Source organism: Sphaeramia orbicularis, chromosome 12 (genome assembly GCF_902148855.1).
Source record: "Sphaeramia orbicularis chromosome 12, fSphaOr1.1, whole genome shotgun sequence".
Classification (NCBI taxonomy): domain Eukaryota; kingdom Metazoa; phylum Chordata; class Actinopteri; order Kurtiformes; family Apogonidae; genus Sphaeramia; species Sphaeramia orbicularis.
In genome coordinates this window covers 38,094,581-38,122,391 of record NC_043968.1, presented here as the reverse complement: position 1 = coordinate 38,122,391, position 27,811 = coordinate 38,094,581, and the positions used below count along the sequence as shown (strand labels likewise).

The window sequence follows — 27,811 nt, the reverse complement described above, 5'->3', positions numbered from 1 at the left end:
TTATTTTCTAGTAAGTGACCTGCATCTGACCTCGGTACCTTCATTGTGATGCCATAACGTCATCCACATGCCTGCCATGTGCTGTCAATATACCAATATAATACACGTGTACAGTGACGCTTTAAAACAACATTTCCTGCGGTGCATCGGGAGTGTCTGAAGCAGCTGGTGTTTTGATCTGCTTTATCTGTTTGGACAAGCAGGAGCTCAGGTCAGAGGTGGCTGATAACAAAGACTTTCTGTGGAAGACATCCAGTCTGTGATCAGACACTTTTTTGGCAGCCTGAACAGAGGGTGATGAAGGAGTGGCAACAAGCTGCTCCAGCTGCTTCTTACTTCATTGTAGACGATTTGATTAGGTGGATGTGTAAAGGCTTATCACGGAGCTGTGCAGATGTACATCAAACTCCTTTATATATTTAAAAAGAGACTTGCTTGTCTAGTTTACCTCAGACAGAAATGGGCTTGACTTGGTCTTACCCGGATCAAACTAGAATATACTGGAGTTATCTGAGGCACGTTTTAACAACTATCTCCCAATTTTAGTTGTTTGTGGTAAATATAAGACTGCCAGCTGCACCTGTGGTTAATTGGCATGGATGCTGAACATCGGCTTGGGCTGATTGGACTGATACTGTGTGACTCAGCTGTAATTTAATAGCAGAGCAGTGAAATCTGCACTTGGTGTAGGAGGATTATACTGTATATTCAATACTTCCAGTTTTTTTTTTTTTTTTTTTTTAAGTTCTACAGTGAGACTTTCCTCACTCTGCCTAAAGGATCTGCCACTGCACCTGAAATAATCATTTTATAAATGCTGTTTCAGGGATTTTAAACTATCCCCAAGCTAAACTTCATATGGAAATAATGAATCCTTGCATTTTAACTCATAATAGTGCTGTCATTTGTCAGTTTCTTCATGTCTGTCACTCTTCCTAACAATATAACAATATATCCTAACAATACAACCTTTGTCAAACAATTAAAATATATAGATCCCAAATCGTCGCTGAACATAGAATACTGTGTCCTTCTATATAAAATTAATTGATCGTATACTGTTCGGTTACTTTGCATCTCCTCTTGTTGTTATCTAGGGGATCACATCATATTTTATAGTTGAAATTAATGCGCATTTCATTTGTTACAAAGTGCTTCAGAGACTCTACATCTTCAAAAGCTATTGGAAAGAAATAATTTATCTAACACAGAATGAAAGTCCTGAGAGACACTTATCTATTGTATCTATATTGTTTAGATGAAATAACCTGTGAGACTATACTCGTCTCAGAAAGAAGAGTATGTCATTGTTTACGTCAAGTCCCCTTTGCCTCCATTCAGGTCTAATGATTATATTTCTCATCTCCTGCAGTTAATGATACACTCCACAAAGTCCTTTTCACTCAGATTCATTCTGGTATGCTCATATTGAGTACCATGGTAATGTGAGGGTGGAAATTTCTAAATGATTGGAGCAGTAATAAAAAGAGTGGTAAGGATACTACTTGTCATTCTTCACTCCAGCACAGAGTGAGTCTTCTTCCACTTTGCAGAAGGAGGCTCAGTTGGCTTGATTCCCAACAGCATCAAGATTTTTCTCACTTTATTTGAGTCATCCTCTGACTAAGGAGAGAGGATATTTAATTACTCAGGCCAATTTAATCAAGTACATGCTAATCTGGATTGATTTTGACTTTAACCTTAATTAATCTGGCTGGGTGTATGAGTGGTCATCAGAGTGAAAACCTGGAGAACTCTATTCCTTCAGCTAGAGATTTATGTGAAGCTTATCAGATTTTCACCAATCCTGAGGAATGTCACACTTTTTTTCACTGGCAATTTCATAGAAGAAGAAAAACAAGGAATTATGTTGTCGGCATGAGTCATACATGCACACAGTTTTTGTAAGTGGTTCCATGACCTAATAGTATTGTCTCAGATGCTGAGGAATGATTTTACCAAAAAACTAAATGCTTTTAATTCAAACAAACTTGGTAGACATGACTTGGTTAAATAATCATTCAACTAAACAAGTTTTCACCACACAACCATGTAGTGATTTGATCGATTTATGAAAGGTGAAGTTTGTGGCACAGACTCAGACTTTGAGGAAGATGTGCATGGAGCTGGAGCAGGTCCTAGTGGAGTGGATGCCTCAGATCAGCACACCTAACACTGGTGAAGAGTCTAGAGCCCCCTGGTGGACGGTGGCATTGGCGCGGCAGAGGGCACCTCCAAAGAAGATCTATATCTCAGCTATACTTTGGCCAACACTGTAAAAAAAAAAAATCCTGTTGTTTTTACGGGAAAAACTGGCAGCTGTGGTTACCAGAACAATACTGTAAAAAACACATCCAACCATAAGTATATTTACAGAGTAACATGTAGATTTAACATTTTAAACATGTAGATTTAACTGGTAAATGGACTGCTCTCATTTAGTGCAGTTTATCCACCCTCATGGTGTCCAAAGCGCTTTCCAAAGCCACCAGGTCCAACTGGGAGCAATTTAAGGTTCAGTGTCTTCCATGGACACTTTGACATATGGACAGTCGGAGCCAGGATTCGAACCACCAACCCTTTGGTCATTGGACGAGCTGCTCTACCAACTTTACTAACCCATTAATTTACAAGTTTAAAATGTTAAATTGTTAAATGTTTGCTTTTTTATAACTTTTTTATTAAAAAAAAGAAAAGGAAGAAGCAAATACGCCGTTATTTCAACATTATGGTCTTGCGATTTAAATGTCACCACATTGTTTTTCAATTTACAGTTTTGTTTTCTAAAAACAATAGAAATACATAATTTATACATACAAATCTGTTTTTTTAGCATACCTGTAAAAACTACAGTTATACTTGATTTAACACAAAAATCTTTTCAAATAAACAGCTTTGCGTTGTATTGTCACTTACAGTTTTTTTATGTTGCAGTTTTACAAGTTTTTGGTGTTAATTCTACAGTCATTTTTTACAGTGTAGTATTGCCAAAAACTAATCAAGTCAACCAGAGACCATGGCAAATCATTTGGTTATGGTCTGATATCAATATTGCTTGAAATGTGACCGCTAGAGCACATACATACAAACAGACATACAAACTGATCAATATGTTAGCCATCCAGCAAGCAGTGAATGACATGAACTGGGAGGTCTCAACACATCCAGTGACTGGTTGAGGGATGAAGTGGGAGGTGGGAACACAGTGGAGATGCTGGACCTGAGAGAAATTACTGAGGAACCAGGTTCAACCTCATCAAGGAACTACAGTAAACCTCCAATTACACCCTATTTTTAGCCATCAGAGTGGTTATAATAATTGTGTTAACTAAACTATATTTGAATTTTAGAATTACTAAAAAGAATACAGGTTTTTAACATTAACTAAGTATATTTTTGAGCGAAAAGCTGTGAACATCTCTCATACCTAATTCATCTCCGACTAATGGACTTTTTATAGTTTTATAATTGTGATGCAATTATATATTCATTACAGTTTGTTTCATAGCATCACTGCTCATGTTTCCTGCACCTTTTTTTCATAAACTGTCCAAATGACCCCAGCGAACAATAAACCAAAGATCCTTTCAAGACGCTAAAATAAGGGTTTGATTATAAATTCACCATTGTACCATGTTGTGTTCTAACAATTACACGCCAATTCATCATGGAGTCAGTCACAACAATAGATGCACGAGCTTATCACAAATTAACCAAGGAATGTACTGTTTGAATCGATAAAACTGATTACAGAAGGTGCATGTAGTTGAATGAACCATTTCAATTAATAATACCTGCGAGATAAATTCTAAAAGCTTGTAGAGAGAATATCCTTATGAGAGAATGGGGTATTTTTTTTAATCTCAAGGAAAGACCAGAAACATACACCAAACCTCGAGGGTCTTCTATTCATCAGGACTCAGTCTGCCATAAACCAGCATGCCAACAAATTGGATTAACACAGCATTTAGAGAATCAAAACACATACTGTGGAAAATTGATCAGGAGGAAATGAGATGCTTGAAAGGTCTCGAACAGCACATCAAAGCCCACTGCTTTTATTTCATCTCTTTACTTAGATTCATGGCCAGATAAGTCACCCCACTATGGGATAGGCTTGCCTCTGTAAAACAATATCCTCTCTTTGCTCTGATATGTGGGCGGGTTTACAAAAAGCAGTGTGGTTCACCCTTGTGGAAAAACACCTTTTTGTCACTGTAAATGCTGTAGAGAGCAGCCTGAACACAGTCTGGACCTTCTTCTCCTTCAGACTGATTAATGACCGCCTCTGAAAACACAGACCCCTGTTTTTTTTTTTCTTTTTCTTACACCAAATAAAATGACCAGGGTTATTTAAGGCATTTGCTCTTTTCGAGCCAGCTGTGGTTCTTTTCTTGCTGCTCTCTAGCTCAAGTGGTGTGTGTGTGTGTGTGTGTGTGTGTGTGTGTGTGTGTGTGTGTGTGTGTGTGTGCGCGCGCGCGTGTGTGTGTGTGTTATTGTGCAAAGAGAGTGGGTGTTATGTAAAGCCTCCACCCATCCTGGGTATGTAGGGGCAGATCAGTAATAGCAGTGTATTTAGGACAGGAGTGTAAGATGCAGGACAAGATCCTTCTGGAGCAAAGATGTAAAACCTTCAAAGTGAAATATTTATACTCTTGCTCCAGGAAAGCTAATGGTGTCATAGCATTTGTTTTCATTTCCTGCTTGGACTCTCCAGCCATCTAGCAATGTGTTTGCACTACAATCACTTGAATGGAGGATGTGCAAAACAGACTAATCCAATGTACAACCTGTGCTTTCACTTCAGGGAAGTTTATGCCTCATCTGAAGCTCAGTGGGGCCATGTTGTACAGCAGGTGGTGGTGAAATACTTCAGCACCTTATGCAAATGAAAAAAAGCTCTTAATAAGTCAGATTTGAGAATTTATTCTGCATGCAGAAAGTGAAAGTATTTGTGCTCATTAAAGGATGAACCTGTCTTGAGTTTGCAGCTGCAATTCTGGGGAGTTTACTGTGTGTTTCTGTGAATAATGAGGTGAAGCAGTCGTAGTAAACTCATCACGCAAGCAGCCTACAGCAACTTAACGGAGCTTTTTGTTTCACGCTCTGACCCCAATACAGAAAAACAACTGAGATCTGTTTTTTTGTTTGTTTTTTAAGTTGAAATATATCATCAAAGAAAAATACAAGAAATTAATTCATTTTCTAGCTTTTCTAGTTTTTAGTGTCAGCTGCAGTCTAGGATATGTCACTGTACTCAAAATATTGAACTTGCTTGACTTATTTGCCTCCTTCTCATTAAATCCTTTTAGGTGGTTTGTGACATTCACAGAACCTGTTTACAGCTGTCATTATGGATGTTGCACTTGTACAGAATAGTGAGATTAGCAGGTTTCACGTTGAATATTACAAAAACAATAAATAAACATTACTCCAAATGCTTTTTCAGCCACCCCTCTGCTAACCCATATTCCTTCTCCAAAAGCCACATCCTTGGCTTCTGCTCTGTATATTTACGGATCATCTATGTATATCTTATGCTAACCCAGTGGGTGAGGTCAGGCGTGCAACGGTCAAAGCAGTCAGCCAGGCAGCTTTTCTGTCCACTGCCGCGGCTGGAAATGACATGTGCCAGGCATGCTCAGCCACTGAGGTGCTTGAACCTTTAAAAAAAGGGCAAGAGTGACCGCACCCTGAGTCCTGAATCCCAAATCTGGTGGCCCTACATACAGTAAGCAAGCACTTGAAGAAAAACATAGAAAGACGCACTGCCCTTGGGAATATGGATATGCATATGACATGATTTTAAAGCTAAAATGGAGGGTTCTGTTACATATGATAGACTGAATTGCAGTAAAACAGTGGAAAATTTTGTAGCTTTGAAGCAAACTGATATCACAAACCGGTTAACTGCGTCAAGCAAATGTCAAGCCTGATTGCATCTCATTTTTAATTGGCAGCACTCACTCCCTCAGTAGGCGCAGTAGATGTTATTGTTGCCCACAGCTTCATGCAGCATGCTATTTCCAACGTTTAGGGATTTCTCAGTCATTTACAACAAGTTCTTAACTAGAGCTGCCTCAGATTTTTAATATCATTGCTGAATTCAGGCTCAGTTCATTAATTTCACCAGGTTTCCATCAGCCTTGGAGCTATTCTCTGCTCTGAGTGCATCCCCTCCCCTCTGTGTCATCTAATAGGAAGCTATCAGGAGAGTCATCGCTAGGCTAATTTTAGTATAAGGTAGTGTGTTTTAGAGGCTGAAAAGTGTTTGTACTTCTGAAAATGCTTTATGCTAAACACTAAAGTTACATTAGCAATGTTTCCATTGGGAGAGTACTTTGGGACATTAATTTAGAGTTTATTATTTCTATTTTTATACAAACGTTTGTAATATACGTGCTACTGCAGCTGCTTTTGCTATTTTTCTTTACTTCTCTGCATCTATATATATGTATATATATATTTTTTTTTTTTTTCACTTTAATTGTCAAAGGCTCCCTCCTGCAAAAGGTTTTTTAATAATGTCACACAGACCATGTTGAAATAACTTTGAAATACAATAGGGCACTACTCCCCCTTATCATGATTTATTACTCATGCAAGACTAATCTTGTAACGTCAGTTGAGAAAACAAGAGATAAAGACGAAAAAGTACAATATACTCCATATATTCTGCAGTAACAATGAGCTTGATCATCTGCTTTTAAACCCTAGTTTTAGATTTTCCTCTTTTATTACCATCGAAGAAGGCTTAAGAGAAAGTATTCTTCAGAAAGTCCATATTGTTATTTATTTGTTATTTGTGACAGAAATAGAAGGCTTTGAAAGTGAACAGCTTTGGAAAGTTCTGGCAAAGCTGCTGCCGTAATGCAGGTGTTTGAGGAATAAGAGGCTTTGTGCTTTACATCTTTGTTACTAAATTCTCTTTTGAAGACGGATGGCGACAGTTCTACCTAAGTGTTCAGTTGCTCCTCTAGCTTGTAACTTGAGGATGCTTAAGTTCACGTCACGCGGCAACATCTTAATTGTGTCTACTGAGCCTGTTTGCATCATGCATAAATAACAATAAAGGAAAGTAGCTTGAAGGGTTATAGAGAATAAATAGAAACCGCTTGTAAAAATGCACTTTGATATATGAATTTATTATCCCAGAAGTCAGAAGGTAAAACGTGGCTGTAATTTCTGGCACCTGTCCAACATGTGCAGAGCAGACAGTGAGGGAAACTGCTAGATTTTCTGAAACACTTTGTTTAGTCATAGCTCTGCAAAAAAAAGACTACAAAAGAAGACATGAATATCCCTAAAAGAGACAGAGAGAATTCTGTAGACTGTCTTAGAACATTTTGCTAATTCTCTGTGGACGACAACAAAGGTGAAATATCTACAATGACATCTTTTAAGAATGAAAAAGACCGTGAAGCCATGGATTGAAGGACATTCTGGCCATGCAGTTAAAAAAGGAGATTATCCTCAGTCATTCTTTTCAGATCCTCTAAGCTGCTCTCATTTGCTTTCCCATCAAATTATTCTTTTTGCCACATTGTTAAGCACCTAAAGCTTGAAAAGTTAAAAAGGGACTCACGATGCAGATATTAATGTCTGCTTGAAAACTGTAGAGTTTGTCTTAAAGCCTCGAGTCCTACCTTTTAACAAGTGAGTGTTCGATGACAGAATAAACAAAGCAGGCTCATTTATTAGAGCTGTATTTGTGGAGTCACATTGTATGAAATGCCACTAATTTTCATGCTTGGTAAAATCTTTTCATCTTAGGTCCTCAAAAAGACAAAAAAATAATCCAAAGCCAAAAAGATTTGGGTCTCTGAGGGTGTCTTTGTTTGCAGCGAAAGTGTCAATAAACTGCTACCAGGGTCAACATAAATAACAAACAGTGAACAGGGAGTTTGATGGGCTTTTTCAGACCCTTGTTGCATCTTAGAAGCAGAGGTTGAGCATATCCGTCTCTTTCAGTAATCCAGACTAACCAGGAGGCTTTAATTGTCTCCGCCTCCATCAAACGGGAACCTTTGTTTTCCTAAAAAGGTCTTTGTGGTGACCCATTAACCTGCTATTTCATTACATCACAACTTAATATTCAGTCAAAACCAATTTCATGAAGGAAATCTTATTTAATCTGCAGGAAATCATACTTGGTATTATGACTGTTCTGGAACATGTCTGTCCTTCCATACAAAACAAAAGTTTAAGGCAGGGAGAGCAGCAGCGTTACCAGTTACACAGTTTTTATGAACATTTTGTGTACCAAGTTAATAACATTGTGATGCTGTGATAATCAGTCAGTGCTATCTTGTTTGGATTCATCTAACATATATCAGTAACATAAAATATGTTTCCTGCATTTGTCTCACACATGTCTAGCTGTGTGATGTCTTTTCCAGTCAGTCATTGTCATCCTGATGATGAAAATGACTAATGTCTTGTTAACTTCAATCCTCTCTCCACATTTGGGATACAAGTTACCTTAGTGCCACATTTCTCCAGTCCTACTCTCTTGGTTATGACTCATGTATGATCATTTTTGTCAAAATACAATCATCAATCATTAACATTTTAAACTCCTGGTATTTTTTAATTTTTCCCATCTGGCATCACAGCAGTGCTCTTCTCTGAGTCAGTGACATGACATTAATAAAGTCAAACGGATTATGAAAAGGAGGATGTGGAGGTGGGCTGTAAAGTGGCTGGCAAAGGAAACCTAGGGGTTAACTATAGAAAGCAGTTTGTGATTTGCCAATTGGTTGCATAGAAGGAAATGAGCCGAGTTATCAGCTGGTATCAGTGATGTTCTAGAAATACTGAACTTGACTCAATGGCCTGTTTGAAATAATTCTTTACTGGTTACCCTCGGTCCTCACCACAGGGTATTGTCATCAGTTCGTCGTCTGTCTGTCCGTCCGTATGTGCAAAAACTGAAGGCTGAGGGTTTTCAAGTGCGGGCACATGTTTTTATACCATCTATCCAGCTGAAGTGAAATACCTTACTTTATATACTGTTGGCCATAAAGATGAAATGAAATATTTTTACCTTTTCTCATGAAATGATTGTGACAATGGGATTTATTCTTGATAGATAAGGCATAACTGGGACTCAGTATGTAATCATCTTTGACTGGCAAAGGTGATTTTGGATGTGTATAAATAGGAATAAAAAAAAGAATATGTCTGAAAACAAATTCCAACTTTATATGCAACAGTATGTAATTAATTCACTTTTTTCATCAAGATAAGAAAGTTACATTAAGTTATTAATACTTTCCTGAAAAATTAACTAACTTGAGAGTATTTAGTCAAAGAATAACAATTCAAGTGACAGTTTTTATTTGGGTGCTTCTTGTTGTGCCTGTGTCTGTTTAAAGAAATAAATATTAATAATCATTACTTTCAAATTTGTTGATTGAGTATGGTCATTATTTTCATATTTTGTTACTCTGGAGAATGCAGGTTGATTAATAGCAATGATGATTGTACACACTCCCATACCCAAGATGAATGTGTCAAGCGGAGAAAAAGCATATCATTATAACAGCTACCTTTTCATGTATAAGCTAATCAAGTAGAGTAATGCAGGAGGCGTAAAAATTCTCCTGTTTAATTTGAAAAGAACCATGAAATCAATCTCTGGTTACAGTGACTGGCTGCATGTCACATTTAAAATCAGGTTGAGAGTAATCGAAGCTTGTTTTATGTTGATAAAGCCTTTAGAGACCGAGGTAGACGCATTTGCCTGTGAAAATTATCACGGTGAGGGGTTGTGTTTAAACATGAGTAAGCCTCTGATAGCAGGGAAGATAATACAAGCAGCTTAATAATCACAGTAAAATACAATAACAGTGTTCTGGGACTGCACTCTCCCTCTAGAGGCGTCATATTGGTTCTAATAAAATGCTGCATGTATCATTTGCCAGGGCTGATATTAATAGCAGTTCTATACGCTGCACTGTTTGTCAGATTGGTTGTCTGGATCCCCACTGAGACTGTCTGTGACTTTGGGTTCTTCACTTAAGCTCATAGCAGCTAACTTAATAAGAGGTAACTTTCTCCACCTAAGGTGAAACTGTATACTTTTAACTCTGTTTTTATGAGCTTTCCTTTCTTTATCAATGTATTGTCTCTGAGGGTGTGTGAAGTGAAACCCGAGTTTTGCTCCTCACACATATATTATTACTGGTATGTTCAATACATTGGCCACTAAGGAATATTTCTTTGCTATACATAAAGTTTATGATTTTCTACAATAATACAAAACAGATAAATATATAGTATATAGACATAATATAATGCATGTCAGATAGCCTCAGTCTGAAGCGCTAGCAAAATGAACACATTACTGGAAGTTGAGATAAATGAAGTTTTGATCATTTACAAGTTTCTGTTGTTGCATGTTTTGAGACTTTTATTAGATGTGAATCTGAACATGGCCCATATAGATCCAACCATATGGCCCATGCCTTGATGTGAGTTTCTGTGTTTTTATGTTAGCATGCTTCCTGTTCCTGTTATATTTTTATCTTGGGTGTAAAAGAAAGAACTTGACACACTTCTGCTTTCCACCATGATCACACAGTAGATGTGGGTTGTGAAGTGGTCCCCACACTGGTCCACAATGCATCACTGCACTCCTGCAGAGCCAGGTATCTAGGCAACAGCCCTGCGTGTTGACGGAGGTGGTTTTATAGAGGATGCTGCAGGGAAACTGTGACTTTTGAGAGTCTCCTGTTGCGTCATTTTCATATTATGAGAGGACTGAGGAGTTGAAGGCGAGGGGCTTTTGCTTGAGGCTGGGTCAAAAAGCCAAGGATTTTTGTTTGAAGAAGGAATTTCCTTCCTTTCCCCACAGTTTTTACACTGGCAGACTGAAGCTTGCCGTGTCTTGGCTGTCCCAAACTCCCACCTCAGCTCCCACAGAGTCGGGCTGCCTGCCATATGGTGTGGGACATGGTTGAAAAGAAATGTGCTGAGGGAGTTTCTGCTCAGAACTGGGTCACTAAGATTTCTGTTTCTGATCAGGGAGGCTAAACCCACCTACACTTACATAGGCCTACTGTACAACTTTCTGTTTTCCACCTTCCTTCAGCTCATCTTTAAATACAGGGCGTGATAATACTGAGAAGCCTTAGTTTGATTGCATTTATTTTGCATAGGGTTTTGTTTTTGTTCTGAATAAATGATTGATTCTGGTTCCAATGGGACTTATTTACCATATAATGATTGGAGAGTAGGCGTAGTTTACTCACCTTTATGTTTACTTTTGCAGATCCATAAGATCCATGTGTTGTTTTCCAACAGTGATGGTGGGACTGTCTATCTGTTTGTTGATATGGTAGTTTTATTGAAACTTGGGGCGTTATTCATATCACTGTGATGTTGCAGCATCTACTGATTAGCTCGATTAGCTCAAGGGGGGTTGTCACAACTGTGGGTCAGAGTAATGAATTTTAATAAGCAGTTACACACAGCACCCACACTGGTGAAATTTGATACACTCACTCAGATGTTCCTCTCTCTGCAGATTTGGATCATTATAATACTTCATAACATATCTGTTGTTTCTCTAAAGGCAGTTTGCAAACAGGCCATTTTTTCTTTAGCTGACTGATGCACAGTAGGGTTGCATTATGCAACACAGGGCGATGAGTTTACTTCTTTACTGTTGTCTGTGTGCGTTCCTCAACATGTTTATATTTCAGGAGGTGTGGAGGAGTTCCTGGAATTGTCTGCATGTTTAATTCATACAATATTTCATGTATAAACCAGATTGTCTTTGTTGGTTTGACTCTGCCTCTTCCTATGCTTGCTTGGGGCTGGAAGGAAATGTGACCAGATAGATTCTGTTTGATCCAAAACTTTCCTCCAACCAAACAGCTTGTGAGCATTTACAGTAGGCTGACCTGCCAGTCATGAATGTCAGTCAGGAAGTGGCTATCTCCTCTGACTGAAAGCTTGACATTTCATGAAATATTTGAGTTTCATCTCAGAGTTGCACCAACAAAAAAGTGCAGTTTTGTGGCTTCAAGTGGTACTCAACAGAGGGAGTTCAAGAATTTGAAAGGTAAATAACACTCTTGAGAATTTCCACTAGTGATTACACCAGATCGAATGAATGTATTTGGTAAACTGACAAAATCTGTGGTGTCTGAAATACTGAGCAAATTGTAATTTAGTCTGATTGAGGAAAAATAAGGCTCCTCAACAAAAATATTTACCATCACAGCTGAAATTTTTCCAGTTCAGGTCAGTCACTTTGCACTTCAGTGTTATATTCTTCAATTATAATTTCCTCAGTCAGAAATGAAATGCTTGTGTTAGTTATTCAATCAGTAATATATCTATCTATCTATATCTATCTATCTATCTATCTATCTATCTATCTATCTATCTATCTATCTATCTATCTATCTATCTATCTATCTATCTATCTATCTATCTATCTATCTATCTATCTGTCTATCTGTCTATCTATCTATATATATGTGTGTGTGTGTGTGTGTGTGTGTGTGTTTTACTAAGAAACGAAAAGCATTAAATTCTGTCATTCAAAAAGTCACAAGCAATGAAATCTCTGCATTTGAACAATTAATCAATGACTACTCAAGTCTTCGATTCATTGAAATTACTATAAAATTGAGTTACATGGACAATTCTTGTGCAAGAATGCCTTTATGCATTCTCTGTAGCTAGACTTTACAAAATAAATACATACAAATGCATGTATTATTACACTTTCCATTCTCTATCTTTGCTTGGCCCTCTGCAGCAATACTTCATCATAAAAAAATAAACAGAAACTATGTAAACTAAGGGACAGATGAAGACAAATGAAGTTGCAGTGCCCTTTTCTGATTGTTTTCTCTTGTCAATTTAGAGATTCAACGGTTGACGGCTGATGCACCTGCTACTGTGCAGTCACGATCTGCCATTTCTCCACAGTAATTGTCTCATTTTGCAGTAATGCCATTGAGCTAATCTGAGCTGATAGCAGCAGGACTCTGTCACAGAAAGGGGCTTCGGCAGGAGCTCTGCAGAGATTTGTGACACCCCTCCTTTCCTGATTCATATTTGTTTATCTGGATGTGTCATTTCATAGGAATGTGTCAAGTGTGGCTTGTTATAGAGTTTTGAAAGCAGCAAAAGCTATCACACACTGGACACCTCAATAAAAAGGTGACAGCAGAGGTCGAAGGTGACACGTCTATTTTTTTTCCGGGCTGCAAAGGTGCAGCTGTCAACATGCCCTGTGACCCACACTTACTGTCCTCCTGTTTGGTGCAGTGGTGACAGTAAGTGGCAGCTTGAGATGGTGCCCTAATATGACACCTACTGGCGCTCTAACCCAGGTTCTTGGGTGAGCCTTAGCCTCTGCAGGAACAGCATTGCCATCACCATCTGCTGTCAGAGAGCCTGACAGGCAAGTGGGTTTGTTCCTGCTCTCTGGGTCCCTCTGCCTACTCTGGATGCACAGCTCTGATGCTGCCACACTGACTGCTGCAACCAAAAGCAGCCCAGTCCCCAGAACCATGGAATATGTCCAGTGTACATTTCTACAAACCATGGATGCATATAATCTCATTGTACTTTGTCAGTGATGGATCAGCTACTGCTTCACTTTTGGATGGTGGACCTGTAGGTTTTTATTTAACTTTGCATGAACCCATATGAGGCATGGTTCTTTCTGCCATTTGTCTGTCCAGTGGTTCGTAGTAGGTTCCAGTGGTTTTCTTGAATGGAAGTCGTTTTTTTTTTTTTTACAAAAGCAATATCTGAGGAACACCTTTAGAGAGTTAATAATAATAATTTTTCACATACTTAAAGTAAATTGTGAACATAAAGGAAAAGAAAAAACACTTTGACTGTAAGTGCGGTAATTACACTGCAAAGAAAAAGGTCACATCTAACAGAATTAGATTCTCATTTCCTGTTACAAAAATAGTCAGATCATATAGAGTACTTAGTCTCAATCTATACTTTCTAAGCGGCTTTAAGATGATCTGATATGATGGGTAGTTTATCTGCAATATGAAACAGGGAGATGATAATGTTATTTCTATCACAGCTTTCCAGACTTTTTCTGTATTAAACCAAACCCTAGTAAACAAATTTCCCTAATTCTACACTGGAGTTGCCAGCACATGAATGTGACCAAAGAAAGATAAGAAGATAAGAAGCTTTATTTGTCATTGTACATAGAAGACAACAATTTCATTTAGCATCACACAGGTCGCATCAGCAGTATAAAAAGCAGTAAAAATTGGATAAAATTAGATAAAGCACAGAAATTTTCAGATCAGCAGTATGATACTGTATAGAAAAATTGGTAATGCTGTCATTATAATCAGCTGATATTGTAAATTGAGTTGCCAAATATTTTGTCAGAATTTTTGTTTTTATATTTTTGAACAGTTATGGTCATGATAAACTTTTTCCACAGCAAGCTATGTTTATCAACAACATTTAATTCTATTTTTGAAATTAAATGAAATGCAAGCAGCGATACATGTATAATAAATACCAAGTTGCATGCTGCAGTTTAGTTATTTAATTATTTGAGAATGTAATTTCAGAGACAAATGGCTGCTAATCCTTCAACATATTGAGACTTGAATATATACATATCTATAGATCAGAGAAATGTACCACAGCACTGCAACATAGTGTTAATTATTAATTCACTTTTTTCTCCTACCTTCTAACACACAGTGATATAATTGTACCATGTTATATAATTACAAACCTGGAGGCCCTGGAGCTTGAATTGGTAAAATAATCATATATTTTCAGATAAAACACTTGTCATTGGTATCTTTTCTCCTTCTATTTTTGTCAAACAGCAACCTGATAGGCTCTTTACAAACACCTTTACTGACAATCCGGCTTGCAGGAGCCTTATTAGCCTTCAGGGGGGAGCCGACAGGCAGCGAGTCGGTGACCATGTAACTCCACTCCACCAGTCATGTTCATCCCGTCTTCAAGGCTTCGTCAGAGCCCGACACTAAGCTCCTCGTTTCTCCTTCTCTGCCACCCATCAAGGATTTATCTCCTTTCAAACAGACCGCAAGCAGGATGTCAGCACTGCAAAGTCACGCAAGGGCAGCTGTCAGAGGAGTTACAGTGTGATTTCAGATTTCAAAGCACAATATTCATGCCAAATCATCTTCTTCTCTGCCTACTATGCTAATCTGACATGTGATGTACACAGGGGTCTATTTTTTTTTTAATTTAGTTTTTTATTTTTTTATTTTACTAAACTACCAACCTTTCCTGGCTGCTGATCTCTGCACCTCCTTCGCTCCCCTGTCCATGGAGAACATGTTCCTTTAATTCACCTCCAAGGGGAGTTTATACTCTCTCAGCTTCCTGAAGTAGACTTACACCACCAGAGCTCAACCTCTGTGACTTGTTCTGTCCCACATGGTTCTGGGTTCTCAGTCTTAAAGGATGTTAACAGGAAATGAAGGAACTGGGAGTGCACCAGTGGGTTACTATCAGATCTTCAACTGAGTAGTGATGAGAAAATACATGCCTCTGTGTCTTTAACTGTTTTTAACTACTGTGTCTTTTGTTTGTTTGTCTGTTTGTTTATAAAGTGGGATTCACCTTTTTTTTATTTTATCAGTACATAGAATAATAAATGGGCAAATTGAAACCAGAAGAAGAATCTTGATATTTTCCTACAAATGACTCATGTCTTCAATATAGACACACTATTATGTATTTTACAAATGACCACTAAAATCCATGTCTCATACCATGACTCTTCACTTACTTGGATGATTATTAAAAATCACAGTGAATAAACTCTGTACTTCATATTAATTATTGTTTTTCCATTAAAAATAGGTATATGCCTTGTTTAAAAACTTGCTGTATTGACATCTCCTTGACACTGAACACTTTAGAATTGTGCATCTTCATGGCTTCAGGTTTTGACATCAGATTTGTAAAAGTTGCATACTAGATCAGGATTAGCTCTAAAATCTTGGTTATGTCATAAATCCTGGTGGTAGTTCTGCCTCTTATATTCAGAATTTTGCTGAGGATGGAGTAACTTTCAGCAGATAAATGTGAGAAAACCCACCAAGTGTCAAACTGCACTGACGTTATTCTGCACAGTGAAAGTCAAAACAATAGTGGTTGTTGAGAGGAGGTGGACGTAAACTGTAGGGAAAAGCAGCGGGGTGGATGGCTCATTCCCATTACCCCCTCGAGCCAGTTTTGGCACCTCAAATGTCTAATTAAACCCTAGGATTTGAAAGGAAAGCCATAAATAAAAGGCCTGTTTCATTGCACAGTCCAAGCCTTCATCATCCTCATATCTTTTTTAGTGTGTAGCTTCCATGGAGGCTGGAGGGGGCCTTTGAAAACAGTAACATGCAGGTGAATGCTGTATGAAACAGTCAGCAAAGGGCAGGTTTATTTAATCTAAGTACATCCTGTTAGTTAGACTTCTTTTAAATGCAAGGCTTAAGATGAGACATAAAAAATAAAGTCCATACATTTGAAGATATACTCTAATACAAAACACAAAACAAAGAGGTGCAGCATTTTGCATTTCAGACAGAGATTATAGACTCTAAAATCATACCTATATGATCTATCAATAATTCCAATTTTAATGTAAACATAAAAAAAAACTTAAACATCACAAATCAAGTCTTTGACTCTTTAATCTTAGTCCCATTTTGGTGGCACAAAAAACTACAGCATGAAACAACTCATCATTTTGATAAATATTACTTTATGTGTAATTTTTTTTTTTTTTTTTTTTTACAGAGCAATAGCAGCCTTCATGTCTGACAAATTGACAAACATATTAAAATGCCCAATCTACCAATGATGAAAAATCCTGTGAATATAATACTTTGTTGAGGACTGAAACATATAGAGGCATTCCATATGTAGAATTCTCGAGTCTAAATGTGTAGATTTGGAGTTATGCAGACAGACAGATATGACCAGTACCATTATGAGGGTAATAACTGAACATAAATGAACCAAAAAAGTGGAGTGTCTATGTAGAGCAATGTGAAGCGTAATAATATGACCACACCTGAGTCCTTTGACACACCCCCAGCTGATCTCTCCTCCTCTCCCAGCCCCTCACTAATGACAGCTACACCCCTCACTCACACCAGCTCACCTTTGAGGAACAATCTCTCTACTGGTCACCATCCTATTCCTGTTATTTTCGGTTCACGTATGGGGTTTCACACTGCTAAAAGGCATCGTAATATCACCAATCTCCGCCCATTAATATACACCGCAGTCATTGGTGCGTCCTTCTCTATAGGGTTATGGAATTGCCAATCTGCAGTGAACAAAGCAGATTTTATTGCTGCCTATGCCAACCATCACACACTGGACATCCTGGCTCTCACTGAAACCTGGATTACGCCTGAAAACAATGCAACCCCAGCCGCACTTTCTATCAGCCACACATTCTCTCATACCTCTCGTCCATCTGGACGAGGAGGTGGTGTGGGTCTGTTAATTTCCAACAAATGGAAACACAATCAACTCCTACCTTCAGTCAAATACAACTCCTTTGAATACCATGCCATCCTAGTGACAGCACCAGTCAAACTTTACATAATTGTCATTTATCGTCCACCAGGGCAACTGGGTGATTTTCCTGATGAGCTTGACACTCTGCTTTCCTCCATCCCAGAGCATGACTGCCCCATGCTAGTCCTCGGTGACATGAACATCCACTTAGACAATCCCAGCTTCTCAGATTTCATGTCACTAATACTCTCTTTTGAGCTACAGCGGGTTTGCAGTCCTCCAACCCACAAAGCTGGTAAAGAGCTCGATCTCATTTTCACCCGAAACTGCATCACAGATGCCCTCACAGTCACACCTTTACACCTGTCTGACCACTATTTCATTCAGTTCAGTGTGTCTCTCCCTGAAAAACACTCTGCTCCCTCCCCCATGGTCTCTTTCCGCCGCAACCTCCGCAATTTGTCCCCCACCCACTTCTCCACTGTCGTAGCCTCCGCTCTCCCTCCCCCCAGCACTTTTTCCTCCTTAGAGGTTAACGATGCCACTGAGTCTCTGTGCTCTACACTTAGCTCCTGTCTGGATAATCTGTGCCCTCTATCTACTAGACCCGCTCGATCCTCCCAGTCCCACCCATGGCTCAATGATAACCTCCGGTCGCTGCGTACCAACCTCAGAGCCGCAGAGAGAAAATGGCACAAAACAAAAAGCTCTTCTGACCTGATCACATTCCAGTCACTACTGGTATCCTTCTCATCCAGTGTCACTGCTGCGAAGAAGGCTTACTATAATAACAAAATTCATTCTGCCACCGACACCAAGAAACTATTCTCAACCTTTAAAACACTACTCAACCCTCCACCTCCACCGCCCACTACTAATCTGACAGCAGACAATTTTGCTTCATTTTTCACAAATAAAGTGTCTACTATCAGCAGTCAGTTCACTGATCCACCCATAGACTGCACGCCTCCTTCTTCAACATCATCATCATCACACACTGCTTCCTCTCCCCTGACTATGGCTACTACTAACTCAACTGATAAAAGCCCAACTGCGTCATTCCCCTCATTTACTCCCCTCACAGAGAACGAGGTGTCTAAACTCCTTTCCTCTAGCCGTCCTACAACATGCTTGTTGGACCCTATTCCATCCAACCTCTTACAGTCTGTTGCCCCTACTATCACAGCACCAATCACACATGTGATTAATGCTTCACTGACTTCAGGAACATTTCCTACAGTATTTAAACAAGCGCAGGTGACACCACTACTCAAAAAACCTTCCCTCACCCCCACTCAAGTGGAGAATTATCGACCAGTCTCACTCCTCCCATACCTTTCTAAGATCATCGAAAGGGCTGTTTTCAAACAGGTCACAGAATTCCTCTCCCAAAATAACCTCCTGGACATCAACCAATCTGGCTTCAAAATCGGCCACTCCACTGAAACGGCTCTGTTGTCTGTGACAGAAGCCTTGAAAGAGGCTAGAGCAGCAGCCAAGTCTTCAGTACTCATTCTACTGGACTTATCAGCAGCATTTGACACTGTCAATCATGATATCCTGTTATCCATACTCTGGAACATGGGCATCACAGGCCACGCACACTCCTGGTTTCAATCTTACCTTACTGGTCGGTCCTTCAGTGTGTCCTGGCTAGGGCACACATCAGCAGTTCACCGCCTCACCACGGGGGTCCCCCAAGGCTCTGTGTTGGGCCCCCTCATTTTTGCCATATACACCACCTCACTCGGTCAGATCATCCACTCACACGGCTTCTCATATCATTGCTATGCTGATGATACCCAGCTCTATCTGTCATTCCCACCTGATGACTCCACAGTCTCAGTGCGGATCTCAGATTGTCTCTCTGACATATCTGCATGGATGAAAGCCCATCACCTTCAGCTGAACCTGTCCAAAACTGAACTGCTGGTCTTCCCAGCTAAGCCAACCATACAGCTGGACATCTCCATCACTATTGACTCCATACCTCTGGCTCCTACCAGTGTAGTACGTAACTTGGGAGTCATGATTGATAATCAGTTGACCTTCACGGATCACGTTGCCTCTGTCACCCGATCATGCCGTTTCACTCTGTTCAACCTAAGAAAGATCAGGCCATACCTAACCGAACAGGCCACCCAGCTCCTGGTGCAGACTATGGTTATCTCCCGTCTTGACTACTGCAATGCTCTTCTAACGGGCCTCCCAGCTTGTGTTGTCAAACCACTACAGATGGTCCAGAATGCAGCAGCGCGTCTGGTCTTCAATCAGCCTAAAAGGGCACATGTCACCCCCTTACTCATTGAGTTACACTGGCTACCCATAGCTGCCCGCATCAAATTCAAATCTTTAATCCTAGCCTACAAAATTCTCCGTGGGTCTGCTCCTGTCTACTTAGGTGCACTAATAAAAGCTTATGTCGCCCCACGACCACTCCGCTCGTCTGGGGAACGTAGTCTGGTGGTCCCCAGACCTTGTACAAGACAATCCAGGCTCTTTTCATGGGTCGTTCCACGTTGGTGGAACGCTCTACCAAGTGCTACAAGAACAGAGTCATCCCTGCCTATCTTCAAGAAGCTCCTGAAGACCCAGCTCTTCCGAGAGCACCTCCTATCCTAGCACTTTCAAACATTCCATTTTAAATATTCTAATAAGGTTTTTCCCAGGACAACCACAGATTCTTTCACGATTATCTCTGGACCTGCTGCGGTGGTCCGGCCTCTTCCCTGCCCTCATCGTCACCACTCACTTATCCTCAACCGCCTCCATGTGTCTCCCCCTACTCCCCCCTTCTCCCCCTCTCCCCCAGTCCCTATCTCTATCGCTCTCTCTTTTTCCCCTTCTCTACTCTCTCTCTTTAACCCCAACTGGTCAAGGCAGACGGCCATCCTCCAGGAGTCTGGGTCTGCTCGAGGTTTCTGCCTGTTAAAGGGAAGTTTTTCCTCGCCACTGTCACCAGTCACAAGTGTTTGCTCCTGGAGGATTCTGTTGGGTTTCTGTAAATTGGCTTAGAGTCTGGTTTGGACCAACTCTATATATAAAATGTCAAGAGATAACTTTCTTGTGATCTGGCGCTATATAAATAAAATTTGATTGATTGAGTGATTTAATTGGTTTTCCCCTGTAAGTCGCTTTGGAAAAAAGCGTCTGCCAAATGCGTAACCATAACCATAACCATAAACATGGACCAGAGCAGTGGAACAGGGCGGAGGCCACTGAGGGTTTGTTGGGTTTGTTGAGATTCACATCATAGGTAATGGCAAAGGTTTTTCCTTTTCTAAGGACTATTCACATGTTTATTTTTAAATTTTTCATTTTTGATCTACAGGCCTCTAAGTGCGCCAAGTGCTGATTTTTCTCTCATTCACTCCCATGTTAAATTTCTGTCACTGACATGTTTGACTAACTCCACTTTACACAATCACTGCTTATTCAGTTCTGACTTTTTTTCTCCACATATTATACATTGATATGTTCAGAAGACTCACCACAAGCATCACCTGCTATAATTTTGGAGATAGGATGTACAGTTATGGATTGACATCAGTTTGTTCCAGAGGTGGTTTCTTAGTGAATTGAACACAGACACCCATGTCTCCTCCATAAAGAGAAATAAACAGGTTTTCATTGACTGTGCGTTGTGTCTTTCCCAGAAAATTCTATGACACATGGTAGAGGGTGAACAAGAGATAGGCTTACTGTCAACTATTATTATTGATATATATGGATTCAGTGAATTCCCTTCATCTTCTCAGGTTCATTTGTTCCAGACACAGATCCCACAGTTGTTTTCTTTCTTGGTTGGATCTTGTCCACAGGTCGTTAGTGGTTATCAGGTGCACCTGCCATGTTTCTCCTCACCTGGCTGTAATTGGTCGGTTAAAGTCTTTAAAAGGAGATTGTCCCTCCCACGTCAGTTTGCCCCAGCCCCCATCCTGACAGCTGACTCCCATTTTACCTTCTGTTTAAGGACCATATTTTGTGTTGTATTTAACTCTGTGATAGATTCAGTGGATGATTGCAAATTGTATTTTCAGTGTCCTTTTAGAACCTCTAAAAGGGCCCTTTATTGGTTTGACCCCTTTTCACGGTTTTTGTGCAGATCTCTGTCCATGAGTTGTTGTGTGTTATGTGTGTGTGTGTGTGTGTGTGCGTGTGTAGGTGTGTGTGTGTAAGTGTGTGTGTGTGTGTGTGAGAGAGAGAGAGAGAGAGAGAGAGAGAGAGAGAGAGAAATGTAACACATTACATTAACCTTTTACATAATTTTTCATGCAAATTACAGATTTTGCTTTTAACCTTATGAATTTTGTAAATTTAGGTTTTGAAAAACAGTGTCAATAATTCAGCTGATCCTTATTTTTTCTCTTTCCTGTTGCGCTGTTACACAGTTATAGAAAAAATTTTGTAATAAATAACTTGTACATACAAATGCAATGTAGAACAACATAACTTTTATCCAAATGTACGCAGTACTTTATTTACAACCAGTCCTTCTTTGGAACTATTTCTTGCTTTTATATCACACCTAGTCACAAGTCCACAAATCTGACAAGGGGCAATCACTTGGATTACATTTCCTTCAGGAAATGTGTGCGTGTCTAGTTTATTTGTTTGTTTTTTTAATGAATACACAAGTGGGACACAAAAATGCACATAAAAAGTAAAATTAATAATAATAATAATAATAATAATAATAATAATAATAATAATAATAATAATAAAAATAGTACTAATCGTAGTATTGATAGAATTAATGAATCCAAATTCAATTCAAGATGAATTAAGTCGGGCTAAGTAAAGCCATTTAGCTGATAAACCAGACTGATTTCAGACCAAATGAATCATAAAAATGCTCATATCATAGGCAGTCTATAAGAGTACATGTTTCCTCCATACATGCTGAGATACTAATACTAAAACACTGTGTTATTTTAGCAGGCAGCACAAAACATAAAACAGGAGATATTTTTTTCATGTTGTCTGTTTGAGCCTATATATCTCCGCGTGACAGACATGATCAGACCCGCTGCCAGCTGTGTCTCTTGCTCAGGTGTCGGTGTCTGTTCCTGGTACAAAGCTGTTCGAGTCAGTGTCACCTAGACAGTAATTGCAGTAAATGCAGCCAGCTCATATTCATGCACCGGGGCATGCTTTGTCATGTCTCTCTGACGTCTAAAAAAATGCAGACTCCTCTTTGTGCACCACTTCCCCAATATTTTTTCTCAGATTTGAAGTATTTTTCTGTCCTATCTATCTTGAACATTTGAGGCATCTGCTTCCTCAGTGAAATTGTTTGTTATCAAAAAACACATCTTGATTTGCAATTGTCGCTAGAAGCCTAAGTCAGTTCTATAGGCTGACTTATAAGCTGCAGATTTGGTATAGCATACATAATTGTATTCTGAGCTTCTATTTTTAAGTTTAGTATTTAATTAAAGCTATACTGTATAATGTGGCATTTTTACACTTTTCTCTTGTCATCTTAAAATGCTCCTAATAACCGTGTGTCAAACTAAAATGTAAAAGAAATCTACCGGGTATTGAAACTCAAAAATTCTCATATATTGCTCATATTTCTGATAAAATTCTGACCAATCATTTTATTCGGTCTGAATGAAATAATTGGCCGAGCCTGGCTGAGCCTCCTGTCAATCATCCATTACCGCCGTCCAGCATCCAATCCATTATTGCCGTCCCCACATCTGATATATGTCCCTCTGAATCTGACGTTTCACTCACACTGCTCCTCCTGTCACTGACCGCTGTCTCCTGTCTAGGGTGTGTATGGATAGAACTCAAATGCACATGTGGAAGGGAAAAAACAGATTTATTAACAGAAACAACAACCAAGCAGAACAAACAGGAGTCCAGTGAATGAAGGATGAAGATAGAAGTCCAGAAGTCAGGTGTACTGGACTAAACAGACAGGTCTGCACAAAGCTCAGCTTTTATGACCGTGGGACTCATACATGCACATGTACTTGGTGTCACACAATGTAGGATTAAAAATGCATGGACTATGAAACCTCAAATGTCCACAGAAAATTTGCGGAGGCCACACGTTAACAGGGCGTGCGCCCATCGCCTGGGCACCCCATTGCCTAGCTGAGGTGCAGTGAAGACACTGACCCAGCACTGCACAGACCAGACCCTTAAATACAGGGTCTACTGATGAAACAGGAGCCGCAGCAGGTGGATGATGTGTCTGATTACTGAGGGAGGGATTCGCGGACACGCCGAAGTGGACCGGCCCTCTGCCTCTACCTCGCTTCCACTGCGTGCATCAGGTGAGAGGAGGGGGGCGTCAGAGCTCAGGCAGGGGGAAGTGGGCGGGGCTTTAGAGGGAGGCGGGTTTTTCATGTTGAAATTTGTACTAAGTGCTGTGAGAAATGCCACATCGGTAGGTATAGCTTTAACAGGCACAGCAAACATTTCAGTATGGCACAATAATAGCCTTAGTTTCAGCATCACAGTATTGTGCATGTTGAATTACTGTCATGTTTTCATATCTGATTTGGACATTGTCACTGTCAACATCATTACTTACACCTGTGCTTTTCCTTTTCATAAGCCACAACATGTCAGCTGTAAGAAAAGTTTGTGTTTGACTGAGTGTCAGAAAAATGTAAGCTCTAGAATTCCAAGGTGAAATCTTAAAGTCGCTGCTTACTCTGCATAACAAAGGCAAACAAAGCATTGTTTTGTTTTACATGTGACAAGAATTAACAGTTTTCTTAGTTTGTGTATAATAAAGAAAACATTCACCAGACTATCTAGTTACTGCTGAACTGGTCTTCAGCCATAGTAGAGAATCTGAACATATATCATTCCCCTGCTGTTTGTCTCTGCCTCTACTACAGGTCACACTAATATTCACCTCTGCCAAGGAGGTTATGCTTTTGCCGGTGTAGGTTTGTTTGTCTGTCTGTCTTTCTGTCCGTGTGCAAGATAACTCAAAAAGTTATGGATGGATTTGGATGAAAATACTGGCACAAGGAACAAATGATTAAATTTTGGTGGTGACTGAGGGGGGGGGGGGGGGGGGGGGGGGGGTCACTGATCTGCCTTGGCGGAGGTCTGTGCTCTCCAAGTGCTTTTCTAGTTTACCTTTGTATTTGTTGATTTGACAGTGTGTGTGTGTTTTTATGTGGCTTTGTGACCTTAACAGTGGTTTTCTTGTACTAACTCCTACCTACAGTAGAATTTAGCCATCATATTATATTATGAATGTAAAAAAAATTGACATTTGGAGTGCTCACACATCCCGCATGGCCCCAGGCCTTACTGTAGTAACCTGGGGTCGATCCCTGGTCCAGGCCTTTTGCTGTATGTCCTCCCCTCTGTCTGTCTCTGTCTTTGTACATTCTCTGTAATAAAGGCAAAAATGTCCAAAAGTATATTGTAAAAAAAAGACATTATTACACGATATCATGTTATTTACAACAATATGTTGTAGTTGTAGTAGGTGTTGTAGTTGTAATCCCCTCACAATGAGATATTAAGGTTCAGATCAACAGTGTACTAGACTGTCCACAGATGCCTGTCATACCAACATGTACCAGGCACTGTTCTAAACCGATTCTTTTCATTTTGAGACACAACATCTGGATCTTATCTGGATCCAAAATAGTCAAGGTAGAACTATTTTTTGGTAATTTGCTTCAGGAATGACTTGATCAACTTTCAGATTAGTATTCTCATTTTTCTGTTGCTTGTTTTGACCCTTGATACCCTTTGTTAGTAGTGTCCTTTATTAATTGTAAAGTGTTTTTAAAAAGGAATCAGTGAAGAATAAGGATGAGTGTATGAAACAAATAGCTTTTTTTTTTTCTTTTTGGATGATAAGGTACTCATCTCTTTGCTGTGTTTTGGTTATTCATAGATTCTGTGCCCATAATATCAGATGTTGCTACAGATGCACTGTCAGGCAGACCCATAACAAACACTAGTGGGGCGTGGATAAACAAACCACAGTGCTCAGAAAGTGTGCATTCCTCGCCCCTGTCTACTCTTGTGCGTTCCCAGCTCGCTGTACATGGTGTGTGAACATATGGTGACCATCTGGGCAGGCCCAGGGATGTCAGAACATTGTGACTGGGTGATATTCGAGGCCCGCAGGTCGCGTTGACCCCCTCAGCAGTGAACGAGGGAGGAGAGGACAGACGACTGACTGTTAATATGAGCTAACGCCGGAGCAGTCGGCCTGGGAATGGCAGCGTGTAAAGAGCCACAGCCTGCTTCACACATGTAACATCTCTGTCCATTGGCTTTTTGTCCTCTATCACACAGAGGTGCATCGTCACACAAATGCACTTGTCAGCTCTCAAACTTTGCACTTTCAGGTCAAAGAAACATCCAGGTTTCTCACACTGTTACTGGCCTTTATGTTTTCCATGAGTTGTCTTTATAGCTTCTAATTTTTCTGAGAATACTTGTTGTGTATCACCTTTCCACATATTATAGAATACACTACTGAAAAGCCTCTTACCAATTTTTACAACACACAGTTAAATCTTGCACAAATGTTTTGCAGTTCCACCCTGTTGTATATATGCACATTGTCTGTATAGTTTTTATTGTTATTATTAATTTTTTTAATTTTAGATAATTTGTTTTCTTGCACTATCTTGTTTTTTTTTTATACACGCACACTTTTTCTTGCACTTTCCCCTGCTTCTGCCTTGACCATTGAATTTCTCTGTTGTGGGATCAACAAAATCTAATCTAATCTAATCTAATCTAATCTAATCTAGTCTAGTCTAATGTAATCTAATGTAATCTAATCTAATCTAGTCTAGTCTAATGTAATCTAATGTAATCTAATCTAGTCTAATTGAATCTAATCTAATCTAGTCTAATCTAATCTAGTCTAATCTAATCTAATCTAATCTAATCTAATCTAATCTAATCTAATGTCACCTAATCTAATATATGTCTTTTGGGGACAACACAATAAGTTATAAACACAGTATTCACATATCTTAACATCTAACAAAAGTATTATAGAACCCACATTAGCCTATTGCAGTTATACAATTGCAGGAAAAAAGGATTAGACCACCCTTGTTTTCTTCAATTTCTTGTTCATTTTAATGCCTGGTACAGCTATTGGTACATGTGTTTGGACAAATATAATGATAACAACAAAAATAGCTCATAAGAGTTTAATTTAAACACTGATATCTACACATTTTCTACGTTTTCTTGATAATAACCAAAATTACGTAAATTGTCACATCAATAGCTATGGCATTGTACTGCCAAAAACAGAGCTTTTAGGCGTTCCATGTTTTCTTTTTCTGTTTGTTTTAGTCACATGATACACACAGGAGTTAGTACTTGATTACATAACCGTTGTTTTTGATGACTTTTGATGGTCTAGTATTTTTATTCCGTGACTGTATATCTCTCATATACAGAGCAGCATGATCTCTGGGAATATGTCATATTTCCAGACAATTCCTACAATTTGAGTTTAATGTGTACCCTCTGCCTGAGGACAAACACATTAGCTTTTAGATGCACCAGCTCATCACAGAGTATTCTATGTTGTTTGGGCTAAGTAAATAGTCTACAGTCATTAAATGGAGGCTTTTTTTTATTATAAACAACTGAAACACAGATAAAAGTACAGACACCAATGTTGCAGGCTGTAAAATCAAAACAATTAGCTTAGAGCTTTGGGCTAAAGGAAAGTGCAGAGTTGGGTGACAACTCTCAATTGCTTTATTGGTATCAGTGATAACTTTTTCTTGTGTATTTTAATTTTATCCATTGTTTAAAAAAATAAATTAATACATCTTATGACTGGCAGAATGTGGAGAAGATTCTGGGAAGACTAGGGGATGTAACAAAATAAGTTCTTAAACATGATATTTTGGAGACACGCTATCATATTTGGCCGTGATGTGAGAAGTTGTAGATGGTACTCTTTACAATTCTTCAAGTAAACTCAAAGTACAGGTAAATATGTGAATAGTAGGGTCAAAAGCAGGTTGTTTTAACAGCAGTTGTGTTTTGCGCATTTTACGTCACTTTTTTCCAAGCATGAAAAGAGGATGACATCCCAGTAGGACAATCACTGTGAAACCAGAAGATAAAAATACGAACTCTTGACTCACTGTCTCTTTCCTGTGCCCACAGATTCCTCCACACATCAATCATTTTTATTCTTTGCTACCTTTTGTGTGTCTGTACCTGTCTGCATGCTTCAGGTTCATTGTAGTTCTTTCCCATTGTTCTTTCACACTCTCTTGATCATCCCTGTCATGCTGTTGCTCTTTCATTG

At 39.3% G+C, this 27,811-nt stretch overlaps 1 protein-coding gene and 1 long non-coding RNA gene across 4 annotated transcripts in view; both read left to right on the top strand.

The window, feature by feature from the left end:
* The window catches only part of btbd11a (BTB (POZ) domain containing 11a), a 194,226-nt gene that overhangs the window by 101,337 nt on the left and 65,078 nt on the right, over nt 1-27,811 (top strand). The gene's annotated exons all lie outside the window — the stretch shown is intronic.
* Nucleotides 96-26,812, top strand: LOC115430263 (uncharacterized). Its single transcript, XR_003936908.1, has 3 exons — nt 96-108; nt 4,507-4,509; nt 26,552-26,812. It is a non-coding gene; the product is annotated as an uncharacterized LOC115430263 (long non-coding RNA).